This window comes from Chiloscyllium plagiosum, chromosome 14 (genome assembly GCF_004010195.1).
Source record: "Chiloscyllium plagiosum isolate BGI_BamShark_2017 chromosome 14, ASM401019v2, whole genome shotgun sequence".
Classification (NCBI taxonomy): Eukaryota; Metazoa; Chordata; class Chondrichthyes; order Orectolobiformes; family Hemiscylliidae; genus Chiloscyllium; species Chiloscyllium plagiosum.
The window spans coordinates 56,246,673-56,258,983 of record NC_057723.1 but is presented as its reverse complement, the minus strand read 5'-3'; the positions used below and the strand labels follow the sequence as shown (position 1 = coordinate 56,258,983).

The 12,311-nt window shown below is 40.2% G+C and overlaps 1 long non-coding RNA gene across 1 annotated transcript in view; it reads right to left on the bottom strand.

Annotated features, from left to right (window-relative positions):
* Positions 1–6,980: 6,980 nt before the first annotated feature.
* The window catches only part of LOC122556931, a 25,394-nt gene continuing 20,063 nt past the window's right edge, over positions 6,981–12,311 (bottom strand). Inside the window, exon 3 of the long non-coding RNA XR_006313710.1 lies at positions 6,981–7,303. This is a non-coding gene — a long non-coding RNA (uncharacterized LOC122556931). The remainder of the gene's footprint in view (positions 7,304–12,311) is intronic.

Here is a 12,311-nt window from a genome sequence, read left to right as displayed (position 1 = left end):
GTTGCTGGAAAAACGCAGCAGGTCAGGCAGCATCCCAGGAGCAGGAGAATCGACGTTTCGGGCATAAGCCCTTCTTCAGGAATGAGGAGGGTGTGCCAAGCAGGCTAAGATAAAAGGTAGGGAGGAGGGACTTGGGGGAGGGGTGTTGGGAATGCGAGAGTTGGAAGGAGGTTAAGGTGAGGGTGATAGGACGGAGAGAAGGTGGGGGCGGAGAGGTCGGGAAGAAGATTGCAGGTCAAGAAGGCGGTGCTGAGTCAGAGGGTTGGGACTGAGATAAGGTGGGGGGAGGGGAAATGAGGAAGCTGGAGAAATCATAAAAAATTACATGTAACTGATATGTTCAGAGCACTGGAACATGCAAATCAAACAATCAGTGCTACAATATCAAAGCTAATTGTACATTTGATATCAGAAGTATATTCCCGAATGAAATTATGAAATTGAAACAGTTTAAGAAGCAGAGATTCTGAAAAAGGAATCCAGATGATAGGCACATTTTCTACAGCTATTGCGCTATCCTTTATCTAGATATTGAACTGTAGTCTTTTGCATGAATCATCTGCCTCCAGAAATGAAGGCATAAATGAAGCAAATTGGGACAAAATACATTTAACCTTCAGTTATTCACTCCTACAGGGTTTTGATTCGTAATGTTTTTTGAAAGTATCATTGTTTATTTATTTTCCATGGGAAGGGTTTTTGGAAGCTTCAGTACAAAACACTTACATTCTGTTCCTGAAATCTAAATTTGCATAACACAGATTTGCTCAAGAAGAAGAACAGATAATAAGAAGGTGGAAATTGTTGTTGAGCAGTTAAAAATCATCCGTGGGACTTGACTGCTGAACAGAGCTCCAGGGTGTTTGTTCCTCAAAGCAATAATGTGATCACACTGATTTGGCACAATTACAGACTAAGCATAAGACAAGGCTCTCTTAGCTGATTTCATTGTGCACTGATGTCTCATTATATGTCATTGAATTTGAGCACAAGTTCTGATTTCAACCCCTTCTAAGCAGGTGGGAATTATACCCATTGGGAATTGGCAGGATTCCTCTTTGCATATGCTTCAATTACATCATTGTTTCTTGATCATCAATTTAACCAGAGACCTGGGCGAGGAAGACACTGCAATATCCTTCATTCCCAGCATGTTCTCTCAGCCCCATGGTACCTTCTCCTCCAATCGTGGAAGGCTTTACTGGAGTCTATATAAAGTCCCATATTAGAGACTGACAAAGAGGATAAAAGCACAATGGGATCCAAGGTAACTTGGCAAGTTGGATCCAAAATTGACTTAGTGCCTTGGAAAAGAAGGCTGTTTGTGTGATTGGAGGTCAGTGTCCAGTGGCGTAGTACAGGGCACAATGCTGAGTCCAACATGTGAATGTCCTAATGAGGGTCTAATGATTATGCTGAGAGGGTCAACATATCAATTGGAAAGTATACACCCCATTCCTGATCTCAGAATCATGGTTTGATGTCACAGCAGCTATGACTGAGAGGAAGGAGGGGAAAAAAAAGAGGGGAAGGAGTGACCATGCTCATGGAGAGAAGAATCAGAGTCAAGCAGCTAACCAAGAAAAGGCATACAGAAGTCATTCCAGTTACTTGCACTTGAGTGAATGGCAGTGCTAGAAGCATTATAGAAGACATCATCTATACTTGCAGTTTGAGAGATTGTGTTAAACCTGTGGTGTTGAAGATTATAGCAATATTGAATATCCTCACCAAAGTCGTCTTTCAAACCCCACCTGGGGACATGTGTAACATCACCCAATAGAGAGCCACACTTCTTTTATTAACTACCTGATGAAGGAGCAGCACTCCGAAAACTAATGCTTCCAAATAAACCTGTTGAACTACAACCTGGTGTTGTGATTTTTAACATTGTGCACACCAGTCCAATGCTGGCACCTCCAAATCGTATTTTATTAAGACTTTTAAAAATTTGGTCCATGAATTTGAAATTAACTGAGAAAGACATAATTGTGCAGGTAAATCTAACCTGGATGTTCTACCCATTTTTAAATCTGCCTTTACACTTTGTCTAAAAAAAATTCTGTTCAATATTTCAAAATAGTTATATCAGCAACACTGATGTTTTCAGCCCTCCACCTCCATTCCCATTCGAGGAGTATCCTAAAAATTCATCCCCATGAAGCTGACATGTTTTTATTCATGGAATATAGGCTTTGCTAGCTGTGTCAGCAACTATTGTTCATCCCTAGTTTCTTTGAAGGTAGTATTGAGCTGCCTTTTTGAACTGCTGAAATTCATGTGCTTTGGGGAGACCATTCCAGGATGTTGACCCAGCGAATATGAAGGAACAGTGATATTTCCAAGACTGAATGGTGAGTGGTTTGGAGTAAAACTTGCAGGTGATGGTGTCCCCTTGTATCTGTTGCTCTTGTCCTTCCAGATAGAAGTGATCATGGGTTTGGAAGGTGCTGCTCCATAAGGGGCCTTGGTGAATTTCTGCAGTATATCTTGTAAATGGTACATAGTGCTGCTATTGATGTTGATGCTGAATGGAGTCACCGTTTGTGGATGTGATGCCAGTAAAGCGGGCTGCTTCACCTGGATGGTGTCAAGCCTTTTGTGTTGCTGGAGCTGCACCCATCCAGGCAAGTGAGGAGTATTTTATTACGTTCCTAGAATGTGGCTTATAGATGAAGGACAGGCTCTCGGGAGTCAGGAAGGGAGCTACTGCCTGCAGGATTCCTTACATCTGACCTGCTCTTGCAGTCAGTGTTTAGATGGTTAATTGTTGTAATTGAAGTTGTACTTAAAAATGAGGTCTGCTACATCTAAGTATTTCCTGCTGAATGGCTTGCCATCCTTAACTGGAAGGCAAACACGGGTTTATCAAATGACCTTGAGCAGGTCAGAGTCCAGAAATTGTGCTAATATGAGGTCACTGCAGAGAGAAAGAAAAACCCTCAACCTGAATCCCTGAAAAGAATGGGATCAGCTGGCAAATAAGGGACAATGCCTGGAGTGCAGCCACTGGGGACTTGGCTTCTGTACCAGAATTTGTTTAATACCTTCACATGTGTTCACATTCAGTGACTGAATCATCACATTATATACTCTACCCACCAAAACACTGACTCACCCAAGTGCGCTCCCTGGCACTCAGAATACACCGATTCCACTTCAGCATAGGCAGAAGCCTGTCACTGTCTTAGTACACAAAAAAAAATCAAAAGAACTGCGGATTCTATAAATCAGAAACAAAAACAGAAGTTGCTGGAAAAATTCAGCAGGTTTGGCAGCATCTGTGAAGAAAAATCAAAGTTAATGTTTTGGGTCCAGTGACCCTTCCTCAGAATGGCTTAGTACAATCGATCCAAGCAGCCCTTGAACAAAACACTTTCAAAAATAATCCTGGTCTCTTATGGCTTGCAATATGCTCTTCCACTAAATTAGAATGCTGGACATAGAAATTAACACTTTCTTGTTGGAGACAGTGACTTAATTTGTTCATTTAACAAATTGCTGTATAATACACTAGATGTGTGGTGCACTGGTATGCCATTGATATTTGGCTCTGTGGCAATCTGGTAAAACAGCACCAGCATCATGCATTGATGCTTTCTTAACATAGAAAAACCATGCCACTGAGACTTCTTTGGAGCTGTAACTCAAAATAAATTATGCTGAAGGTACTGATGGCATAAACCAAAGATTTGGTCAGAGATGGATTTTATAGAAGAGACATGAAAAAGGAAGGTAAGAATTTTCCAGACATGAGTTTTAGACTGTTAAACACTAAATGCTAAAAATGGAACATGATGGTTTTTAGTAATGTCTGTGGAGATTGCATCTCACCATTAAAACGGTGAAATTCTTTCAGTTGATGTCCGTTTGCAGGAAATTCTATTTTAAGGGGCTTAAAACATCCTGAATAAAATTTGTCTGCTCTTCAACATCTCTATTCCCAAAGCAGCTGTCAAGTTATTAGACTTTGTTCTCCTAAGGTTTGCTGCAAATTCTGAAGTTTTCTTGTTTAGCAAGGGATTGTGATAAATTTGTCAGTGAACAAATCAGCAGGACCTGTGAAAGGCAGAGTAGTCAGCCTGATCAATATAAACAAACAATACCTTCTCTGGCAGAAATAAAATGCAAGGCTAGTTTTTCTCTGATGTGGATAGAAAAATGATGTAGGATTCTAATTGTTTCATCTTTTTTCTGGACACCACAAGCAGCCTCTTTGTCCCCTGCAGCTCCTCCACCACAACACCCCAAGCCCCACACTCATCCCTATTCTAACACTTAACATAAGCTGTTAAATCATCTAATAAGGTCAATGATGAGAATGCTTTGCAGCTGACTATTTTGTCACTTAACAAAAAGAATATTGGAGATGAAATGCTGTTGATCTTGTTGAACTCAATTAATTCTTGCATTACTAGTTCAATTGACAATTTTATATCTTTATATGGAAAAGGTAAATGGGTTTGAGATATATTGTTTAGAACTATAACCTCAACAGCATTTTTTAACCATTGGGGGAGATCTTGACTTTGTGGAAAATGAAATGTCCAGCCTCTTCCAACTTTTAAAATTGACAGGCAACTAAATTAGGAGAATTTGTAAAATGGGCCAGTGCCTCACTATCATCCTGTTCATTCATAAACTGAGGAGGAAAACCTATACCAGCAGAAATGTATAACTTCAGTGTGTGTGCTCTCTCAAGGCATTGGTTTTCTGAAGGCAATGGAGTGGTCAAAGTATCTTCATAACTATTACTCAATTAACTGAGAAGTCACTTAATAAACATTGCATTGTGGACCAATCCATCTGTAAATGTACAGTTACTGTGAAAAATGGACAAATTGCAGGGCATTCCAATGTTCTTTCATTAATGGAAAGAACCACTGCTTAGAGGGTGAATCAGTGTGGGAGGCAATTTCATAGATTTCATAGTTATGGACCCTAAGGCTCTGGAAGAATATCAAGAAGAAGCTAGGTATTAAACTTAAAGTACTAAGATGTGAAATGTAAATAAGCATACTAAGTACAGTTGGAAACTATTATGAATCTCAATCAAATTAATTATCACTGTATCTGCTACAATCCCAATCCCTACCACTTTGTAGTTGGTATAGCTTGCTGTCATTAAACACTGCCTTGATTAAGTCTGAGGACCAACTTAGTTTACAATGGTAGAGGAAGACTGAAAGTTAATGTTAATGAGAAGAGACATTTGTTTTCAACAAGTCACTTTATTGTAGGATAGATGTCAAGCAGAATTTAAATTAGTCAGCTAGCAATCGTTACTTTTGAGAGACCTGTGGATGCAGTTTGAAACCTAACTAACTGACAACCTAACCTATATTAACTTGGCTACAGAATATTTGTGCCAATGTTTAATAGCTGAATTGAAAATGAATGCAAAGCCATAGAATTACATCACTTGAACTAAACAGAAAACTTTCTCTCTCATCCCAAAACGTGTACCTACTTCTTCCAAAAAAAAACTTAAAAGAGGCAAAGGTTTGAGAAACCTTTTCTTTGAACTTAAATGTTATACAGTGAATTGTTTTTATATGTTCATGGTATATTGACATTGCTGGCTAGGGCAGCATTTATTCTCCAGCCCTAATTGCTCTGGAGAATAAAACACTTTTTTGATATGTAGTGAGTTGTATGTAAATCAAATGACACATTTGCAAATAGCAAGATCCAATAAACAATAATAGAAGAAAAGTCTAAGTAATCTGTTTTGTTAACTTGATTGAGAGGTTACCTTTGAACAGTCTAACTCCTCTCGATGCAATTATTTTAATGAAGACCAGCCTTTATGTTACCTATCTTTATAGGATTCCAATATTAACTCAGTGGTGTTGTTTATGTGAAAGCTAATCATTTTAATAGTAAAAAACTATTGTAAAGTTTTAGCTAAAGTGTTGTGTCCATTTTGAACAACTTCCACCCATTGTTACAATATATTCTTTATCTGTTGCTCACACAGTTTACAGGCACAACAGGTCAATCTTCAATGAAACTGTGAACTGTAGTTGTCAAATTGTCCTTGAAAAGTGGAATATGCTCCAGGAGAAAATCCACTTTCACTAGAGAAAACATATTGAATACATTTTTAGACATGCAGAGAACACAGTGAGGGATTCAGGAACTTCACAGAAGTGCACCTTGACAGAGAAATTGCATATATACCGGAGGAATCTTAAGCTGAGAGGCCTGGACAAGGACAGTATAAATCCCTGGATCTAATGAAACCCCAACAGCAGGAACATTAGATTAGATTACTTAGTGTGGAAACAGGCTCTTCGGCCCAACAAGTCCACACCGACCCTCTGAAAAGCAACCCACCCAGACCCATTCCCCTACATTTACCCCTTCACCTAACACTACAGGCAATTTAGCATGGCCAATTCACCTAACCTGCACATCTTAGACTGTGGGAGGAAACCGGAGCACCCGGAGAAAACCCACGCAGATACGGGGAGAATGTGCAAACTCCACATGACAGGCCCTTGTTTGCCATACATACAGGATCAAGGTGACAGGCTAAATAGCCAGCTGAACCTGTAGCTCAGTCTGACTGTATCATTACAAAATTGGACTGGAGCGGTAGAGGACAGTGACATAGTGAACTGATTGATGCAATTCAAAATGCAGGAACAGGAGTCATTTGTTCTAAAGTGCGCCAATTTCACCATTCTCAATATCTTTACAGTCAGTGTTTAACTTTAAAATAAATGCCTTCCATATATAAAAATAAATTATTGATAAATGTGTGTTTTGGTTTCAGGAAAAAAGAAAATAGTTAATTGGTATAAAAGCTGATTTCAAAGAAAAGCTGCTAAGTTAGAGTATGAAAAATCAGTGTTGCTTCCTCCTATGGCTAATGAGCTTCAGCAAGCACCTATAACATTCCACATTCATTAACATTATTACTGCTCACCTTCCAAATATAATTGTGTATTTCTTTGAATGAAGATGCCATGCAACTTGCTACATGACCATCTGTCAGCTTTCTCAAAGATGTTTTGTGGGAAACTGTGCTCACAATCCAGGAACCTTTATTTTGCTAATTAGCTGCTTGATTGTACTCTTCCCACTGAAATGGACAGTGTTGGATTCTTTTTCCTGGGAATAGGGAATTTTTGTAGTGGTTCCATGAGTTATATTTGGTGTAGTCAATCAACATCTGAGAAGTCAATTGTCCAACCTGCCTTTACTTGATGTCGATCTCTGTTCTCCTGAGGTTTACGAATACCATGTACCGTCTTTGGTGGTGGAAGAGCATTTGGTCATTCACCAGACTTTCTTCCTGGTAATGAAGGCATAAGAATATTGTACAAGTACTTCAGTGGGCAAACAACATCAGCTGCATGTATAACATATTGAGAGAATGAAACTTTTCTGTTTAGTAATAGTGCTTTTCAGAGCCTCACAAAATGGCTTCACAAACATCCTGTCCTTAAATAATGATGGAGACTAGCATATCTTACAAAAGCTAGCATTTGCAACCATCTTCAGTCAGAAATGCTTATTGGATGATCATCTGCGCCACTTCCTAAAGTCTCCAGCTTCACAGAAGCCATCTTCAGCCAAATAGATTCACTCCATGTGCTGTAAAGGATCAGTTAAGGCATTGGATGCTGCAAAGTCTGTGAGATTGCAACATTCTAGCAATTGTCCTGAAGATTTGTAGTCCAGACCCAGCCATGCCTCAAGCCGAGGCATTCCAGTAAAGCTAACAAGGCTCACCCATTTAATGTGTAAAGTTGCCCTGGTATCCTGTCCATAAAACAAAAAGCAATCTGGCTAATTACAATGATATCAGCTATCAAGTAGCACTTATGCAGCAATAACCTGCTCACCAATACTTAGTGTGGGTTGTACCAGGGTTACTTGGCTTTCGACTTCTTCAAATTTTTACAAGAATGCAGCACTCCCTAAGACAATCCAACCCATTTGCTTTACACCCCATTACCACCTTAAAAATTCACTTCACCACAGGTGCATAATTAGCCAAACCTCCTTTAATAGCATCGCTAACCCCGTGGCCTATACCACCTAGAAGGACGAGGGCAGCAGGTGCTTGGAAACCTCCACATCTACAAATTCCCCTCCAAGCCCCACAAACCATATCTATCATTACTTCACACTTGCTGGATTAGAAACTTGAAACATTCACCTTAACAGCACTTAAACTGCACCACATGCATTAGAGTGGTCCAAGAAAATGTTGTTACAATTCTGAGATGTGGAGTACTGGGTCTCCTCTGCTGTGACCAACTAAAGCAGTTGATCAAAGATTTATGTTTACACGAGGTTATTACCTCTATCCAATTAAAAATGTAGTCACTATTTTTGCTGTCTGCAATAAAGAGCAATCAACAGGTTTTCCTGAGTCAAACACAATCAAATTTATTAAAAGTTAAATCAGCAGAAATCATTATGAAAATGCAGCGCAAAGCATACAGCCTTAATGCAATCGCTTGGACCAATACAATCAGATATAAAGTTAATGAGGAATAATGTCCAATTCAAATGAAGATAAAAAAAAAGTTAGACCATAAGACATAAGAGCGGAAGTAAGGCCATTCGGCCCATCGAGTCCACTCCGCCATTCAATCATGGCGTATGGGCATTTCAACTCCACTTACCCGCATTCTCCCCGTAGCCCTTAATTCCTTGTGACATCAAGAATTTATCAATTTCTGCCTTGAAGACATTTAGCGTCCCAGCCTCCACTGCACTCTGTGGCAATGAATTCCACAGGCCCACCACTCTCTGGCTGAAGAAATGTCTCCGCATTTCTGTTCTGAATTTACCCCCTCTAATTCTAAGGCTGTGTCCACGGGTCCTAGTCTCCTCGCCTAACGGAAACAATTTCCTAGCGTCCACCCTCTCCAAGCCATGTATTATCTTGTAAGTTTCTATTAGATCTCCCCTTAATCTTCTAAACTCCAATGAATATAATCCCATGATTCTCAGCCGTTCCTCATATGTTAGACCAACCATTCCAGGGATCATCCGTGTGAATCTCCGCTGGACACGCTCCAGTGCCAGTATGTCCTTCCTGAGGTGTGGGGACCAAAACTGGACACAGTACTCGAAATGGCGCCTAACCAGAGCTTTATAAAGTCTAAGTAGCACAATGGTGCTTTTATATTCCAACCCTCTTGAGATAATTGACAACATTGCATTCGCTTTCTTAATCACGGACTCAACCTGCATGTTTACCTTTAGAGAATCCTCAACTAGCACTCCCAGATCCCTCTGTACTTTGGCTTTACGAATTTTCTCACCGTTTAGAAAGTAATCCATGCTTCTATTCTTTTTTTTCCAAAGTGCAAGACCTCGCATTTGAGGCGTTTGGTTGTCTTTGGGTCATAAGGATTTAACCTGAGCATGATCTGGTTAACTGGTTTCTTGGATGCAATTATTCATCATGAATGTTATAGTTATTGAAAATTCTCAGCTCCTTGATAATGTTTCTGTGTAGATAGGGGTCAACTTCTTCAGAGAATGAAAATAGAGACAGAAGCCACTCTTCAATTATTTACTCAATGCTCTCAGCACCTCCCCACTTTGTTTGAGTGAGTCGGTCTGTGACAACCATTGTGTAAATTAGCTAATAATTCACATTTTTTCATGTTCTCCTAAGACTGATATATTTTGATGCATGAAAACTTAGCTGTCAGATTTCACCAGTTATGCTTTGATATAGATGGGACGGGGATGTGTGTATGTGATTGAATTTCAAGGTCTTCTTTGCATAATGACATTTGGATTTAAGACTTTGTTGTAGTAATACTTGTGATCAGCAAGCCTCACACTCATGTAGGGAGTCTTGATAATCTCAATATCAGCTGTACATTTCAGGTGGTGAATTTTTGTGTCCATGTATTTGTCTTTTTGATAGTTTTTTTTTCCCAAGTGAATTGTCAGTCCCTGTCATTAGATGTCCCTTTGTTTATTTCTGAAAATCTGGCTACTTTTAGGTCAGGTGACTTTGGGGGAGTCCTTTTTGAAATGACTCACCTCCTTTTTAAATACCTTTCTCTCAACCACAAAAGGGAAAATTTTAAATTAATCAATGAGATTTTAAAGTTTAATAATTTATATTTTATGATGACAATGGCTCACACCACCTTCTCAAGTCTACCTAAGCATAGTCAACAAAATGCTGGCCTTGCCAATGACACTTACACCCAATGAACAAAAAGAAATCATTAGTTTCCTTGATTGCTTTGCTTTTCCACAGACAGGCTGACCATCTATTTTTCTCGTTTTGCCTTCAATATTAGCAGATAGTATAAATGTTTCCACTTCTTGAGTACTTTTCCATTCCCTTTCAAAATTGCAGTAATCAGTGCCACTCCTCAAAACAAAGTTCTCCTTCAAATTTTCTAATCTTGTCAATTACCACTAATATTCATTAGTGTTCTTTATCAGTCAGCATTCTTGAACTACTCACATTCATCTTTCAAATATGGTTTCCTTCCATGCCACAGAACAAGAAACCATCCCAACATTATCCTCTGTTATAATGAAGATAGAGAGTTATCTCTCATGAATGCCTTCCACATTTGCATCTAACATCGCGGTTTCATTGCCCAACTCAAGATATGCAATTGTCTTTGCTGAACTGCAGGTAAAGAAGCAGATAAAAATTTTGAAATGATTGTTCTGTAAGGATCTGAAAAGAGTAATACAGCAAAGTGGATTAAGTAGCACTTTTTCATAAAGTTACATAGATTTGTGGACAGAACAGCTTAAGATCTCAAAGGAGTGAGACCTAAAATCCAGGTCCACATTTATAGTCTTTGTCACAGTGTCTGTCATATCGATATAACCCATAATGAGTTTCTAGCATGCAATAAATTACTTCTCGTTCAATCCAAGAGCTTTTTTAAGTCAAGTTAAAAATCACACAACACCAGGTTGTAGTCCAACAAGTTTATTTAGAAGTACTAGCTGTCAGAATGCTACTCCTTCATCAGGTAGCTGTGGAGCAGGATCATAGGACACAGAATTTATAACAAGAGATTTCAGTGTCATGCAACTGAAACAACAAATTGAACAAACCTTGATTGCTGTTAAGTCTTTCATCTTTTAGAATGGGTTGCGTGTTTCAGTTCATTAATATGTAAATCCCAGAGCTACTTTCCAGTTACATTCTCGAGATAACTTAAGGTTTTGTAAAAAAAAATGATATCTCAGCTCAGACAATACTTTAAAGGTGTGAGGTTAGTGGGACTTACCTCGAGAGCCGGGCCTCCATTTTGCCAGAGCAGCGAGGAGAGGAGGAGTGGTGAAGCGAGGGCTGCAGTGAAGGGTGAGTTTTCCCGCATTAAAAGGGACTTATCTCTGGAGTCGGGGCTCCATTTGCCGAGAGATGCAAGGGAGGAGCGAAGGACTTCTAGGAAGTCATATATTTGTGTGGTTGCGTTACCTGACACGCTACTCGGGTAGTGTCTCCCACCCATCCTCCTCCTCTAACCAAAAACAAAGGACCTGTGCACCAGATTGGTAAGGTAATGAGTTTTTTTAAATTCCTTTTTTTTTCAACAGTCTCTTTGCGAATTTAGAATAGTGGGAATGGAGGTTAGGGCAGTTGAATGTGCCTCCTGTAGAATGTGGGAGGTAAGGCTCACCACTAGTGTCCCTGCTGACTACATCTGCGGGAAGTGCATCCAACTCCAGCTCCTCAAACCGCATTGGAGAACTGGAGCTAGAGCTGGATGAACTTCGGATCATTTGGGAGGCAGAGGGGGTTATTGAGAGGAGTTACAGGGAGGTAGTCACTCCTAAGGTACAAGAAAAAGGCAAATGGGTTACAGTCAGGGGTTGGAAAGGGAACCGGCAGGCAGTGCAGGGATCCCCTGTGGCCATTCCCCTCAACAATAAGTATACCGTTTTGGATACTGTTGGGGACGACTTACCAGGGGAAAGCAGTGGGGCACAGGGCTCTGGCACAGTGTCTGTCCCTGCTGCTCAGAAGGGAAAGGGGAAGAGGAGCAGAGCAGTAGTCCTTGGGGACTCCGTAGTTAGGGGGACAGATGGGAGGTTCTGTGGGGATGACAGAGACTCACAGTTGGTGTGTTGCCTCCCGGGTGCCAGGGTTCGTGATATCTCTGATCGTGTTTTTGGGATCCTTGAGGGGGAGCAGTCCCAAGTCGTGGTCCACATCGGCACCAACGACCTAGGTAGGAAGAGAGATGGGGATTTAAGGCAGAAATTCAGGGAGCTAGGATGGAAGCTTAGAGCTAGGATGAACAGAGTTGTTGTCTCTGGTTTGTTGCCTGTGCCACATGCTAGTGAGG